Source organism: Equus przewalskii, chromosome 6, assembly GCF_037783145.1.
Source record: "Equus przewalskii isolate Varuska chromosome 6, EquPr2, whole genome shotgun sequence".
Classification (NCBI taxonomy): domain Eukaryota; kingdom Metazoa; phylum Chordata; class Mammalia; order Perissodactyla; family Equidae; genus Equus; species Equus przewalskii.
In genome coordinates, this window is record NC_091836.1 from 7,065,099 (window position 1) to 7,080,986 (window position 15,888).

General features: G+C 39.1%; 1 long non-coding RNA gene across 2 annotated transcripts in view; it reads left to right on the top strand.

Annotated features, from left to right (window-relative positions):
* The first annotated feature begins 811 nt into the window (after nucleotides 1-811).
* LOC139083825 (uncharacterized) overlaps nucleotides 812-15,888 on the top strand; it is a 79,865-nt gene continuing 64,788 nt past the window's right edge. For both annotated transcript variants that reach the window (XR_011540788.1, XR_011540787.1), the window contains exon 1: nucleotides 812-1,130. This is a non-coding gene — a long non-coding RNA (uncharacterized lncRNA). The remainder of the gene's footprint in view (nucleotides 1,131-15,888) is intronic.

The following is a 15,888-nucleotide window of genomic DNA, read 5'->3' on the forward strand; positions in this document are numbered from 1 at the left end:
GATGTCTGGAAAGAGGCTGGGCTTTAGACTGTCCCAGGACTCAGATCAACTTGCAACCCCACATTTCCTTGCTGCCCTCTACCCTCTTGGAGATGCAGTCTCATCATGTGCAGAATGAGTGCAGAAGCAGCTGCCTCAGAATGTCCTCGTCAGCATTAAATGATGTGTCATATGGAAATTCTCCCTGACACACAGTAGGAGTTTAATAAATGTTCATTTTCTCCTCTCTCCCTTTTAGTAAGGTAGAGAGAACTTGACCCAGGGAAAGGCTGAATTTAGGAAATCCAAAACTATGGGGTCTCTAAGATCTTGCTCTGAACAGTATATTCACAAAGGATGGTGAACTTTGTATCTTCATCTGCACTTGTCTACATTTCCTTCCTTGAGAGCTTTCACTTACTTTAATAGCAGTTTCTTGAACAATGCCCTGAATTGAAATCAGTAGGAATCGACGAGTTTTGATAAGTCAGACAGAAAAGAAGAGATTAGGGGCTCAAGATCCTTTCTCCAATAGGACACCCTGTCCCCTAATGCTCAGTGGCAAAAGAGAGCATTGATGGCAGCCCAGACCCTCCCAGCACTGGTCAAGGCAGACGGAAATCAAAGCAAAAGCTGAGACAAATAGTTAGGATGTTCAGGTCAAAAGCTTATACATACTAGATGAATGTGGGTTTGGGAGAGTGTTTTATTCAGTTTTACCTAAGGGTCTAGACATGACTGAGCTTGTCTGAGAAACCTTGTTACTATAAGTACTTTCTGAAATTTTGTGTGTAGATGGGTCGTGATATCCATCATGTGTTATCAGGCTAGGAAAGAGGGGATTATGAGAAATTTGTTTTCGAAAAGGGCATTGGATCTGATAAGACAGAAAAAGATTATCTGGACAAACAGTGCCTGAAGTTTCATTGGCTACTTTCAGTCGTGATGGGAGGAGGGGCCTAATCCAACTGGAGAGAAGGATATCTGTTCCTTAATTGGGGAGACAACCTCTTTCTTCCATGCTCTACACAGATGGAGCTTGAAGCCATCTTGCTACTATGAGGGGACAAAGCTACACAACAAGGGTTCCTGAGCAGTGGGGCCACAATCCTGAGACACACCTCTGGAGCCTTCCCCCTGTATGGACTTTGGTATGTAAGACAATATATTTCTTAATTCTGTAAGCCAGTTTTAATTGTGTTTCCTGGACTTAAAGCCAAATGTACTTTAACTGTAAAGAGTGAGGGTTCACATTATAATCTTCTCTGAATCATAACAATTTTTTTAAACACCATGCACTTTGTATTATTTTGATTTTTTTAAATAAAATTTTAAGAGATCCTTGTTGTTTTCATAAAGGACCACCTGATGTAGAGATTAATCTTTCTCCTATGCTTCATAAAAAATGAGAAAAGTTTGGGTTCTTGGAATTTCAAAGACTAAATCAACCAGTTGATTTAATCCATTTAGTTAAAAAATCAATTAATTCTGTAAAAGTTTAGAGATGTTAGATCTTTTAGCTATCACAAGGGTAATCAGTGCTTTAAATGGCTTATTTCAGTTCCTAATCAGTTGTGTGCCATCATGCAGATAGGGTATTATAACATTAGAATTTAGTAACTAGTAATATTGTACCAAAATGTGATTGTGCGGCCAGAACTCAATGAAGCAATTTTCAATGCCCTATAAATAGCAAGACTCTTTGCAAAACAGAGGGTCATATTCCTGGCAAACGTGTCATAGCTAATGTCCACCAACTGACTAATGTTCATTAGCATTCAACACACTCACAGATTGTCTTTCCGTGGGCACTTCGACTCTTAATTTATAGTTCTTTGTGATGTAGGAGAAATAGCATGTTCTCTGAGGCCAAACTTGGGCTGAAATCCCAACTCAGATGCTTATTAATGCAGTATTAAGTACTTGATGCCTCTAAGCTTCAATTTCTTCATCTGTTAAACAGAGATGGAAAACCAAACTATATAATTAGATTGTTATGTAGATAGAATTTATATGTAAAAAAGCTAACAATGTGCCTTCACGTATGAAGAAATGAATACATGTTACTTGCCTTTCTTTCCTTTCCCCTAATTTTCCTTGATAGAGGTTCTCAGAACCAGAATAGAAGAGTGAACCTAAGTATGACGTGAGAGAAAGGATATTCAGAAACTTCTATGAATGTCTGGTAAGCTGGTGAGACTGGCCGTCAGAGACCTATTTACATGGTTCTGAGAAGTCTCCTGGGAAAGAAGGCAAGATTTGTGGCACTGGGAGCAGACACAACTGAGCATGTGTGGGGTACTGTTGGGGCTGTACAGCAGCAGTCAGGAGCTGAGATCCCTCTAGGTTAGGGTGGGGGAGTGGGGGCCACCCCGGCATAGATCTTATTGTCAGAGGGAAGGTGATACAGTGAATGTTGATCACAGTGTTTTGTTCTATTTTCCCAGTCACTGTCTGAGTTCTAGAACAAAGCATGTAAAAAAGCAAAAAACAGTTTTTCACTAAATTCTACAACTCATTTAGAGATGGGCATACAGCTCAGGATCACCTCAAACAAAATGCTGCCCAAGGCTATTGAAGTCATTCTCTGTCCTCTGAGTCCCTACTTCCGTGCCCCACATAGGACAACTCTAGCACCATAAGAGCTCAGAGAGTTGGTGATGGGGCTGGAGGACCTATGGGGACCCAACAGACAGGGGATCAGCACTGGTTGACCTGCTAAGGTGCTGCCAGCCGGGAAAAGCAGCAGAAGTGACCATGGTGCACAGAAGAGGGAACAGCCGCATTGGGGAGCAGGAATGAGGGCCCAGGTGTCCAGCTCCATATGTGAGACACAGGCCTGCAAACTACAGCTGGGGGTAGGCTTTAAATTATTTTATCACTTTTTTGGGCATGAAGATATTCAAAGAATGATATTTAGAAATCATTGCAACTCATAATTTCAAAAAATTATTTATGGGAGTATATATATTATGTACCAATATAACTTACCCCTGAAATTCATTTACTTTATGATTGCATGTATATTTTAGCATCTGGAAATTCTAAAAATCAAAATGTTGAACATTCGCATTCCCTAATGGAAAGAAAGAGCGAAACGAACAATTGTTAGTTTGGAGTTGAGGTGTCAGCTCAGGTAGACAATGTGGACCAGGACCTCGAATCACATCTTGGCCACATAACCATGCTCAGCCACAGGGATAATAATCTCAATGCCATTTATTGAGTGCTTGCTCTATGCTAACTCTGAGCTACTCGTTTGGAATATAATATGTCGTTTACATATGTCTATGTACAACAATAGCCCTGTGGGGTGGGCGTGATTATTCTCATGTTACAGATGGGGCTCTGAGGACTTAAGTGACTTAAGTCACGTGGTTGTTTGAGCAGATGAGTTGAGATTTAAACCCAGGTCTTTCCAGCTATAAACCTGTGCTCCAAACCACAATCCGGTGTTTCTCATCACAAGATCATGTCTGATTCTAGTTAAAATGTTGATTACTGGGCCCACTTCCAGGTCTTTAGACTGGCAGCATTGGCACTAACTGAGAAACTGCTAGAAATTAAGTGTCTCAGGTCCCATCCCAAACCCACAGAGTCGGAATCTGCATCTTAACAAGACCCCAGCAACTTGTATACACACTAAGGTCTGGAAAGCCAGGCCCTATACTATATTTGCCTTCTCTGCCCAGGGACATTTCAAATATATCCATTTAGTATAAAAGCTGTAGTTAGTTCACTGCCTAAGATCATCTCGGGGCTTTGAAGAAAGACTAACCAACGCAAAATTTATTCATTTCTCTTTGTGACTGGATTTATATGATATCAAAACAATTGGTTGAAAAGTGCACAATTCAGGCAGGCAGATCGTCTGATACCATGGTCGCCCCAAAGACTCTTTTAACAAAAAATCTACATTTCAAAAGAAATGACCCCATTCACAGTAGTTGTGTGAATAGCTACAGCCAGCATCTTTCTTTAAGACAAGGCCAAGAGGACCACTCCACCCCTCTCTTGCCCTCCCCCACCATAAAGTTAACTCAGCATGAAGTCAGGCTCACATCAACTGGTTGAAGACTGTTTGTCTAAAGAAACAATTCCAGGACAGATTATATGCATAAGAGACTCTGCTTTTCCAAGGGATCCAGAAATGTTTAGCTTTGAGTAACCTCTTTACAAAATCCAGAACAAAAAGCTGTGCGTTGCTGAGCATCTAAACAGTTTACATTAATTGCGGCAAAAGAAGTCATTTTTCTCATTGTTGTTCCTGGCATCTGGGAACCTAAGAACATCTTATTACCTAAGAACATTGTGAGGGAGAACTTGAGTTAATTTGCTCCTAAGATGACAACCCACGTAACACCTAGCGTACGTGCTTTGCAAAAGAGTTCAAAGGTTTGGTTTAAGACCTGTTCCTGGATGAGAAGGAATGAAACTAATTACCAGAGAATGGTAGTGATAATTAAGACAGTGTTATGATTCACTGAGAAAAACCTGGGTTATGAACAACGAACACTGTGGCATATAAATTACCTGAGAGCAGAGTTTAATGATGTGTTCTCTCTTATTAATTGCTCATTTGGTGACGTGATCTATAAAAGTTATTTTTTAAAAGAAACAAAAGAAGTCCACTGTCTCATCGCAGCCTAGGCAAATATTACACATTGCAGAATTTTATGACCTTGGAGCATCTTTACCTAACCTAGCATTTATCAGCATGAACTGTAATTGGGTTTTATATTTTTGCATGATAATCATGAGATACGATCCCATAGGAAACGTCCATAACTCTAAACAGTCTTCTATTAAACAGCATAAGTTGAATTTTATAATTTAGCACACTGGTTATGTTCACTAATTCATGTAAAGTGTTTTCATCTTTGATATTGTCTCTTCTAAATCAAATCCAAAATGAAACTTATTTCTTCTGGATTAATATATTTTGGGCCATGGATTGGATTTACATGCACCTGCTAAAACAGACTGCAATGAACCGGATATGATCATTTTGGCCATCTTCCCAAACAATCCCAATCACAGAGTCTAAATGCCAGATGGAATGATACAGTGGCCATGATGATGGGATCACAGCTCAGTCAATCAGCGAGTGTAACTGACATCTATCCAGCTTCACCAGCTGGTGGGTGAGAAAAAGTATTAACATTTACAACAATGTTTCCTAAATTTCAATAGCCCTGCCGCTCCCCCCAAACCTGTTCACAGAGGTAGTCCATTTCCTTTCAGAGATGCTCGTCCTCAAATATTTCTGAATGTTTTTAGGGGGGCTTACAGGTGTAACCCAAAATGTCCCTGGTCCCCACCAGTTTATAGGCTTGGGAAAGTCCGCTCTTTCTCTAAGAGCTTTTGAGGAGGGGGGAGTGGACTGCCTGACACTAAAGCGGAGCCGCTGCTTAAGGCCTTCTGCTCTAGGAAACCCAGGCATCCCTCTTATCTGTTGTTCTGCTGTGCTGTGCCCACTGCTTCCCAGTTTCCCCTGGAGCCCTGAGCTCTGTGTCCTGATGCACCACAGTCTCTGTAGCTGCCAGTCTCCTCTGGGCCACCTACCTCTGCGCTGCCTCCATCTGGGCTTCTGGTGATCTTTCTCCACACAGTAAGGAAACTGACATTCCTTTCTTGTGTCAGCCTCTCTCAGAGAACAATCTCAGAGTAGAGAAGTGTAGGACCCTGGCTGACAAGTTTCTGTTTCATTTAAGAAGTCTTTTCCTTCACAGAGCAAAACCTCATACTGTATGTGAACCACTGCCCCCAATACTCACAAACACTCAGATGCCAAGGGGATCAAAGGATGGGCTTTACTAAGGCTTGCTTGGTAATGTTCAAAATGCATGGCTCTCTATAAAGGTGGAGTAGAGAACTGAAGTGACATCTGAGGTCAGCACGCAGCTTCCCACTCTCTCCTTCATGAATTAAAGATGGCTGAGTCTGCAAGTTAGAGGCAGCCTGACTTATCTACCCAGTCATCGGTCAAATTAAAAGAGTGGATGCATTGTGTGGGGGATGCAGTGGAGTGGGGTAAGGAGGAAAAGGAGTGTCATGTAACTCCATGGTGTGGCAGCTGAGTCTAGGCTCTGTCTAAAAAGAGCCACTAAGCTGCAACAATATTTATGATCCATTCACTTTGTGAACATAGTCAGGATCACAGCAGCGTTTGCATCCCAGACAGAGATCAAGTTATGAGAAACATGCTCATCTAGGATGCCATTCTTCTAATCATTCACTCATCCAACACATATTTGTTAAGTGCCTACCTTGTGTCAGGGACATATATAGTGTGGATAGATAGATAATGATAAGATAGATATAGTCTACAGGGCAGATATTATTCTACATTCTATGGAGTTTGATGTTAAACAAACAAACAGATAAATATATTAATACAGATTTTATTATGCCTATGAAGGAAAATAAGAGGAGATTAACAATGGAGTTAGGGAAGATGTCTCGAGGAATTATAATAATATCTTATATAATATTATGTAACATAGCTTATATAATGTTACTTTGGGCCAGGCACGTGTGCTTACTCATATAATCCTCAAGGAAACTCTACAAAATAAATACTACTCATATCTCCAATTTTATAGATGAGGAAACTACAGAGATATTAGTTAATGAGCCCAAGGTCACACAGCCAGTAGAGGTGGATCCTGGATTTGAATCCAGGATTTAGGTTGAGACCGAAGGATAAGTAGCATTTACCCAGATGAAGAGAACTGTACATGTGAAGGTCATGAGGCGGTAACAACATGGCGCATTTGAGGAAGTGAAAGATAGCCAGTGAGTGTCGTGAATAAGAGGACAGTAACAGAATATGAGATTGGAGAGGTAAACAGGAACCCGATTATGTAGAAGATTTTTCCTTCTTTTAAAAAACTTGTGGTATAATTTACATAGAGCAAAATTCACCTTTTTTTTTTTTTTTCTGCTGAGGAAGATTCACCCTGAGCTAACATCTGTTGCTAATTTCCTCTTTTTTAGTTGAGGAAGATTGGCCCTGAGCTAACATCTGTGCCAATCTTCCTCTATTTTGTATATGAGTCACCGCCACAGCATGGCTGATCAGTGATGTGGGTCTGTGCCCAGGATCCAAATCTGCAAACCCAGGCTGCCAAAGTGGAGTACACTGAGCTTAACCACTATGCCACAGAGTTGGCACCCCAAAATTTCCTTTTTTAAGTGTATATTTCTCTGAGTATTGATATGCACATATAGTCATGTAATCACCACTATAATCAAGATATAGAGGAGTTTTGTGAAACCTCAGAAAATCTTCTATTGCCCCTTCATAGTAAGAACTCTTCTCTCCTTTGGCACTCACTGATGTGTTTTCTGACTCTATAGTCTAATTTATTAGAGTGTTATAGAAATAGAGTATACAATTTGTAACCTTTTGAGTCTGACTTCGTTCACTTTGTGTAATATATTTGCGATTCATTCATGTTGTTGTGTGTTTCAGTAGTTTGTTGCTTTTTACTGCTGAGTAGTATTCCATGATGCGGAGTTGAAGGCCATTTAGATTGTTTCCAGCTTGCGGTTATTATGAATAAAGCAACTAGTAACATTCAGATACAGGTTTACATGTGGATACAAACTTTCATTTCACTTGGGTAAATACCTAGGAGTGGAATTGCCGGGCCGTGTGGTAAGTGTATGTTTAACTTAAGAAACTTTCACACTGTATTCCAAAGTGGCTGTGTCCTTTTGCTTTCCTGCCACCAACGCATGAAAGTTCCAGTTGCTTCACATCCTTACTCGTGTTAGTTATCATCAGTTTTTTGAGTTTTAGAAGTTTTAGCCATTCTAATAGGTACATAGTGGTGTCTCAATGTGATTTTAATTTCCCTTTCTCTAATGGCTAATGATGTTGAGCATCTTTTCAGGGACTTGTTTGATAGCATAGTTTAGGTCTTCTACATCTTTATCAATGTTCTTCAACTTGTTCTACCAATTACTGTGAAAATAATCTTGACGTTTCCAACTAAATTTGTAGATTTGTCTATTTCTCCTTCCCATTCTATAAGATTTTGCTTCATATAGTTTGAACTTTTGTTGTTATGCACATACACATTTAGGATTGTTATGTCTTTTTGGTGAATTGATCCTTTATAACATTATGTAATACTCTTTCTTATTATCCCTGCTAATATTCTTTGATCTGAAGTCTATATTTTTGTCTGATATTAATATAGTCACCTTAGTTTTCTTTTGAATAGTTTCTGTGTACATATATACATTTATATGCATATCTTTTTACAACCGTTATTTGTGACTTAGTTCTTTGATTTAAAGAAAGTTTCTTGTAGAGAGCATGTAGTTTGCTTTTTAATCCAGTTTGGCAACCTCTGTCTTTTAATTGGTGTGTTTAGACTGTTTATGCAATTACTGATATACTTGGAACAAAACTGACCATCTTGCCATTGTTTTTTATTTGTTCTATCTTTAAAATTATTATTCCTCTCACGCTACCCTCTTTTGGAGTGAGTATTGTTATGATTTTATTTTATCTCCTCTATTGGCTTACACCTTTTAATAACATTTTTAGTAGTTACCTAGGATTTACAATATAGAGCTTTAATTAATCACAGTCTATCTTCAAATACTATTTTACCACTTCAAGTATTGTGTACAAATGTTACAACTGTATATTCTCGTTTCTCCCTCCTATCCTTTGTGCTATTTTTATACACTATAGTATATTTTATGTTTAGACATACTATAAATACATAATACATTGCTATACTATTTTTGCTTTGAGTACTCAAACATGTTTTAGAGCAATTAACTAAGAAAAAACAATTTTATATTTAGTTTCATTAATGCCATTTACACCATTCTTCATTTTTTTGTGTAGATTCAAGTTTCTGTCTGTTACCATATTTCTTCTGCCTCAAGAACTTCTTTTAACATTTCTTATAGAGCAGGTCTTCTGGGAATAAATTATTTCAATTGTTGGGAAAAAACCCTTTACTATGACTTCATTTTTGAAAAGTATTTTGACTGTATTTAAAATTGTCTATATTGCCAATTTTTTCCATGCACTTAAAGATGGAATTCCATTGTTTTCTAGCTTAAATAGTTCTGACAAGAAATATGCTGAATTTTCATCTTTGTTCCTCTGGATGTAATGTGTGTATTTCTGTCTGATTTCAAGGTTGACCTTTTGCCTTTGGTTTTTAGAAATTTGAATATGACATGTCTATGTGTTGTTTTTTAATTACTTGTTTTAATTTATCCTGCTTTATTTTCTTTGAACTTCTTGGATTTGTAGTTTGGTATCTTTCATTAATTTTGGAAAATTCTCAGCCTTCACATCTTCAGATACTTATGTTCTTTTTCTCTTCTCCTTCTAGAATTCCAATTGTATAGACTATTTGATACTGTACCATACCTCGCTCTCTTTCTGTTTTTTTTGGTTTTCATGTATCATAGCTCTTGAATATTCTACGTTTAAGAAATATTTTCTCCCTTTGTGTTTCACCTTGGTAATTTCTAATGGCCTATCTTCAAGTTCACTGATTCTTTTCTTGGTTTTGCCCAGTCTAATGATGAGCTCATCAAAAGCATTCCTCATATGTGTTACCATATTCATCATTGTTAGCATTTCCATTTGATTCTTTCTTATGATTTCCATCTCTTGGTTGATATTATCTATCTGTTCATGCATGTTGTCTGCCTTACATACTACAGCTTTTATTATATTAGTCATATTTATTTTTACATTCCCATCTGACAGTTCAAGCATATGGATCAAATTTGAGTCTGTTTCTATCGATGACTTTGTCTCTCAACAGTATATTTTTTTCTTGCCTCTTTGTGTGAATCATAATTTGTGGTTGAAAGCCTGACATCTTATGTGGGACAGTTGAGAGTGAGATAAACACTATTTACCCCTGGGAATGAGCATGCATCTTCTTTTGCTAGGTATTAAGTGTCAGGGGTTGAGTCAGTCTAGTCAGGAGTTGAGCTGGGTTTGTGCTTTGTTGTTGCTATGTTTACCCTCGGTGCCTCACAGCTTCAAGTTCTTCTAGAATTATTTTGTATTTAGGGTTAGGGATTGGTTTCTGGAGGATTTTTCTCAGTGTTCCTGTTCTACCTTCAGCTTTAGACATTCCCTGTCATCCTTGGAAACACAGTCTTTCTCCATGCTCCTGTCCCATACCTCGTAGTAGGCTGCTGTTGTTTGTTACTCTGTGATTTCTAGTCTGGTTTTGGGACCAGGGTGGAGGTGTTTTCTGTTGGCCTGGTTTAGCCCCAGTCTTGGGCAAGTACTTTGTTCCTGGGTCTCTGTAGTGGGAGCTTTTCAGTGACCTTGCTCCTCCTTACTGGTAAAGGATCTCCAACATTCTGGGCCCAAGGTACTTTCCTGCCCCTTCCCCAGGGGTAGAATGTTTTCTGTGTCCTTTCCCCAGCTGCAATGGTTCTTCACCTATGCCTTGAGCATGACAGAGTTTGCTTCCTAAAGCTTTTGTTCCATAGAAGAGATAGGGAAGAACAGTCTGGGAGTAGCTTGGTGCTTTTCTTGCAGTAGCTGCTGTTCCCCTTCCCAAACCTTCACCATAATGGAGATTTTCTCCAGTCTCTTGCTTTGACCTCGTCTCTCATATGAACACTCAGTGAGATCTGTGGGGAAAAATCTGCTATTGTATCTGCAGCTACTAGGGGTTCCATATTCTAATGCCAGCCTGTGCTTGGCCTTTCATAATTTGTTAAAAATTTCAGCTCACCATCTTTTTCTTACTAGCTTATGTGGAATGCAGCATCTGTTCCAGGTAATTAAGAGCTCCTCACCATCTCTCCTTGGAGACACCTGTCTTCTTAGATTTCAGTGTAGTTGGTTACCTTGTGACTTCTGCTCTTTGAAGTGTTCAAGAAGAGTTATGATTCTGTAAATTATCCAGGTTTTTCTTGTTCTAAGCGTCAGAGTGACTCTCCAGTTTTCTACATTCTAAGTGGAAACCAGAAGTCTTCTCATGTAAACCTTTGAGCCGTGCTAAGGAGTTTGTGTTTTATCCCAAATGCAGTAGGAATCTATAGAAGGGTTTAAACAGAAGATTAGTTAGTCTGGATTTATGTTTTTTAAAGATCACATGTTTAATATTTATTGGGCATCTGCTATGCACCAGAAACTGGAGTTTCTAAGATAAATTTAACAATAGCAAGAACAATGCCCTCAAATTGTTCGTAATCAAGCAGATAAGTCTTACTGACTATAACAAATAGCTAAAAAAAATGTAAGTCCTATAAATGAATCTTCAAGCAGAGAGCTCTTGGAGAATTAAGGAGGGAGAATTGCATTTTGGCACACAGGAGTAGAGATAATAGAAGACAGCATTTGAATTGTGTCTTGAAATTTAAGTAGGATATGGTTTCAGAGGAACCTTGAATGAGTAAAGTGAATGTCTAAGGTTTTCTTGTAACTTGCTGTCTAAATCACATTATTTTAATTTTTTATCATTTATATCTAGGCAAAAATGAGTTGTTAAGAAAGGAAGGAAAACCTTCAGGTTTATCAATCAACCACCACCACCAACAAAAACTAATACAGAGCTAAACTAATAGTAATAGTATTAATAATAACTAATAATAGTATCTGCTTTGGGGCATAATATATTTATAATCACTTTATTTTGACCACAGGGTTAGCAGTTCTGTGAAGGAGAAAGTGCTCTCACTTAGAACTAATCATCATAATCATATTGCAATCAAGTTCTGATTATCTGCTCAAGTTCTGATTATCTGCTCCCAGGTTTTTAAAGCTGTGGGCTAAGAGATTGTTTTGTGTCCTGTTTTCCATTTGTGGCTCTGTGGCTACTTTCTTTAATTGTTTAAGTCAAAACTCTTTGGACCCACTCAATTTACCTCAAGTAACAAGGGGTTTTGTGTAAGGACACATCTGCGTGGGTCCCCAAAGAAAGATGACAATTTGTCTCAAGAAGAATAGGTACAGTTTATTCAGTTGGGCCTCATGGAAACAAGAATGGAGAAGTCATCAGTAACCTAGAAAGCTTAGTTTTGTGGAATTCTTCTAATGTATCTCCAGAAACCTGAGCCTGACGTATGGATTGTTCTTTTTTTTTTTTTTTTTTAAATCTTTTTTTTTTTTTTAAAGATTTTATTTTTTCCTTTTTCTCCCCAAAGCCCCCCAGTACATAGTTGTGTATTCTTCGTTGTGGGTTCTTCCAGTTGTGGCATGTGGGACGCTGCCTCAGCGTGGTCTGATGAGCAGTGTCATGTCCGCGCCCAGGATTCGAACTAACGAAACACTGGGCCGCCTGCAGCGGAGCGCTCGAACTTAACCACTCGGCCACGGGGCCAGCCCCTGGATTGTTCTTTACATATGTTTTCTGATTCCGCATATAAGCAATTCAAGGGAAAAAATACTACAATTTCGGATGGTGGTTCTTTTCAGGATAAAAAGTGGGTGAGAAGTGTAGTGTCCTGTATTTCTTAGGCTGGGTCTGGTAGTCAGCTTCTCATAGCTGGTCATTAATGCCCAGGTAATCTTCTGATCACAGGTGATCTTTGGCACAGGAAACTTGGTGCACTGCAATTGCCCCAGGCCAAATTTTGTCTTTGGATGAACTTGCTGCTCTTGCTGAAGTCAGTGGGAAAGCTACTCATCCATGCATATGAAAACCCAGGTTTCCTAGACAATATTGTTTTGCAAAGAGTAGCTCTAGAGAGGAAAGTGTTGTGCAAAATGAGATTGACAGAAAAGAGGGGGATTTTCAATAGCTTGATAGTCTCAACGTTGGTTATATTTATTTTAACAAACATTTAGCACTATGCATTTAGAACTGTTCTCAGCAATATTCAAAGATAAAGAGAAACGTAAGACTTATCATTTTCCTGAAAGCCTACAGTAGACATGATCAATTCTGAAATAAATTAATATTTCCATAGCACTACATAATTAACAAATTGCTTATATGTGCAAGTATATTATATACTTTTTTAATATATATAATACATATACATATATGTCTACATATGCACATATATTTTCATGGATTTCTTCTCTTATTTAATTCTCACGACAGCTATCTAGTGTAAGTGATATTATTGCTGTTCCATTTCACAGGCATAAAAAAAATGAGTTGTCCAAACTTTCTCATAAGCTCTTGTATACTATTCCATCACTACACTTACCACACTGTGTAAACACATCTGCATATGTAGATATGTCATCTTCCCCAGTGGACCAGGAGCTGGGGAGCCTGGACAGAGTCCTCTTTACCTTTATATTGCCAGCACCTAGCACTCATTGATTGTCATTGAATCTCAGCCCCTTGTATCCAAGTTACCCACATGGTCATGGAATAAATGTTCTCCTGGGTTCCTAGGGCTGCCTGTCAGTCTTCACTCTTGGTGCCTGGTGGTCCCAGTGCCCCCAGCTGTGCTGCATGCTGCAGATCCCAGTTCAAGGTAGCCTGCCCAGGTGTCCTCATTATCCTCCACCATTGTTCCCTTAACCTCCTTCCTGCAAACTACCTGCTTGATGCAGGTGACTTCAGCTCTGTCAAAGTCTATCAGCAGATTTCTCAATATGCCCAGCTCATCAGAGCTGAGGAACACAGGACAGCAGCAACTAACAAATCTGGGATCCTCCTGTAGGTCAGTCCCTATAACTCATTTCTTTAGATACGTTATTTCATTTACACCTCACAAGAACCTATATAGTATTACAGATGAGAAAACAGGTTGCAAGAAGTGGTGTTTTGCCCAAGATGACACAACCAGCAAGTGGCAGAACTGGGATTTGAACCCAGGTCTCTGACTCCTGAGTCCTTAACTATTAAGAATAAATATCTAGACTTCTTACTTTCCTGGATGCCCTTGTTAAAGGACTTATCTTGCTTTTGAATGTTGAGTAAGATGTTTAGAGGATGTGAATAAACCCGTCCAGAGCAAGGTGTTAGAGAGGCCTGTGCAATTATTCATTTTATCTCTTGTTCCTTTTCCCCACACCCTACTCCAGAGTGTGAGTTTCTCAAAAGCTGTGACTGGGCTTTATTTGTTTGCACCTTATGCTGAGTGCATTGCCTAGAACAGAGTAGGTGCTCTAAAAATGCTCGATGAATGATAAATAAAAGACGTTCTTTGCCCACATGCAGTTTGATCTTATGACCTTTACATGCTAATGCCCCATTCAACCTTGTACACAACTTACTAATTACTATGATTCTTTCCACAATAGTACAGTTGCATTTCCTCAGCCACAGAGGAATAGAGCTTTTCTCCCATTGAAAATAATCTAAAAAATAGCTATCACATGCCTGAGAATGGTAAAGGCAGGTCTACACTTTTGAAGGCAGCACATGGGATGATTTTGGTGGCATCCACGTAGCTCCTACCAGGACCTTTAACAAAATAGTGAAGGAGGGAGGGTTGATCTTTAGGCCCCTTCCATCTCTTTCAGGTCCCCTATCCTGTGCTCTGTGTCATCCTTTCCTTTGTCATCTAAGAAACTGATGATATCCCTTACAGTTCAAAGTCCTACCTTTCCTCTCCATGATCTGTGCTCCCAAGTTTCTCTTCTCCTCCACTCCATTAACATATCTGTGTCCCCACTGGCTTATCTCTTCTAGGGGTCAAATTATCTTTTTGTGCAATTTATGTTGATTCATGAATGATTGACAAACATTCATCCCTTGGTTTTCTTTCTAATTAAGACAAAAAATATTTAACCAAAGTGATTTTTAACTAGTAAAATAAGAAGTATTACTATTCTGGTTGCTGAGGACAAAATATCAAGCCAAGTCCATGCCCTCATCGAACTTTCATTCTTGCTATGGAGAGATGAGAGACAAAGAAATCAGTAGGATAATAAGCAAGCCCTTCAAGCTCTGTCTTAAGTGCATCAAGTCCTTCAGTATGGGATCTATTGGAAAACTGCAGATTCCACAGGTCAAATTTCAATGGGAAGGCTCTGTTGGCTGCTGCTGCTGCTGCCTTCTGATCTCAGTGGCCCACTTACTTTCTCTGAGGGCCCTGGGAAGTTATTTTCTTTGTTTACAAGAGAGCTTAGGCGGTGATGTGGTGGATCGGAAAAAGGGGCTCTCCTGAAAGAGGCTGCTGAGGCCTTTTCTTGTATGGTAAGGAATTGGAGTTTACATTTATTGTTTCACCCGCAAAAGCTCTAAGAAATAATGCCCTTACAAAAGATGGCTCAGACATCCCTCCTCTGCCATTTGGGGATAATGACTGTTACCTGCTACCCAGGCTGACCGTGGGGAGCAGGCAAAGAAGTAAATGTCCTTGCCCAGTGGCTGTACACAGGAGGTACTCAGGATAGGTTTGATACTTTTCTGTTTCTTCCCTGATATTAGGGGAAAAATAAATGCACAATTGTCATATAAGGGCAATATTGAAGGCAGTGTCATATCTCCAGCTCAATAGAACGAATATAGTGACAGAAGTGGCCAATTCATTGGTGGTGCAGAGGAGATGATCATAGATATGTTCTTTGTAGTATTTGAGTTGGACTTTGAAGAATGTGCAGGATTTACTCAGATAAAGAAAGGAGGTGGGCTAAATAGAAGCAATTGCACGTGCAAAGGCACAGAAGCTTAAAACAACATAGTTCCATATTACCAGAAATTAGAGTGCATTTATTCATTAGTTAATTTATTTATGTGTTCTTTCAGCTAATATTTATCCACTATCTACTATGCATTAGGCACTTACCAGGAGTTTTATTTATGTTATTTTTACCTTATGTCTTACTGCAAGTTAAACCTACAGAACTCGCTTCTTACCAGCTCTTAACAAGCAAAGGGTGATGTATTAAAGAACTACATTCAGCTGGAGAACACTGGTCTGAGTAATTCTGAACCTGCTCAGGACTTCCTGAGTCTTTTTCTGACTTATAGAACCATTTCGCCACTA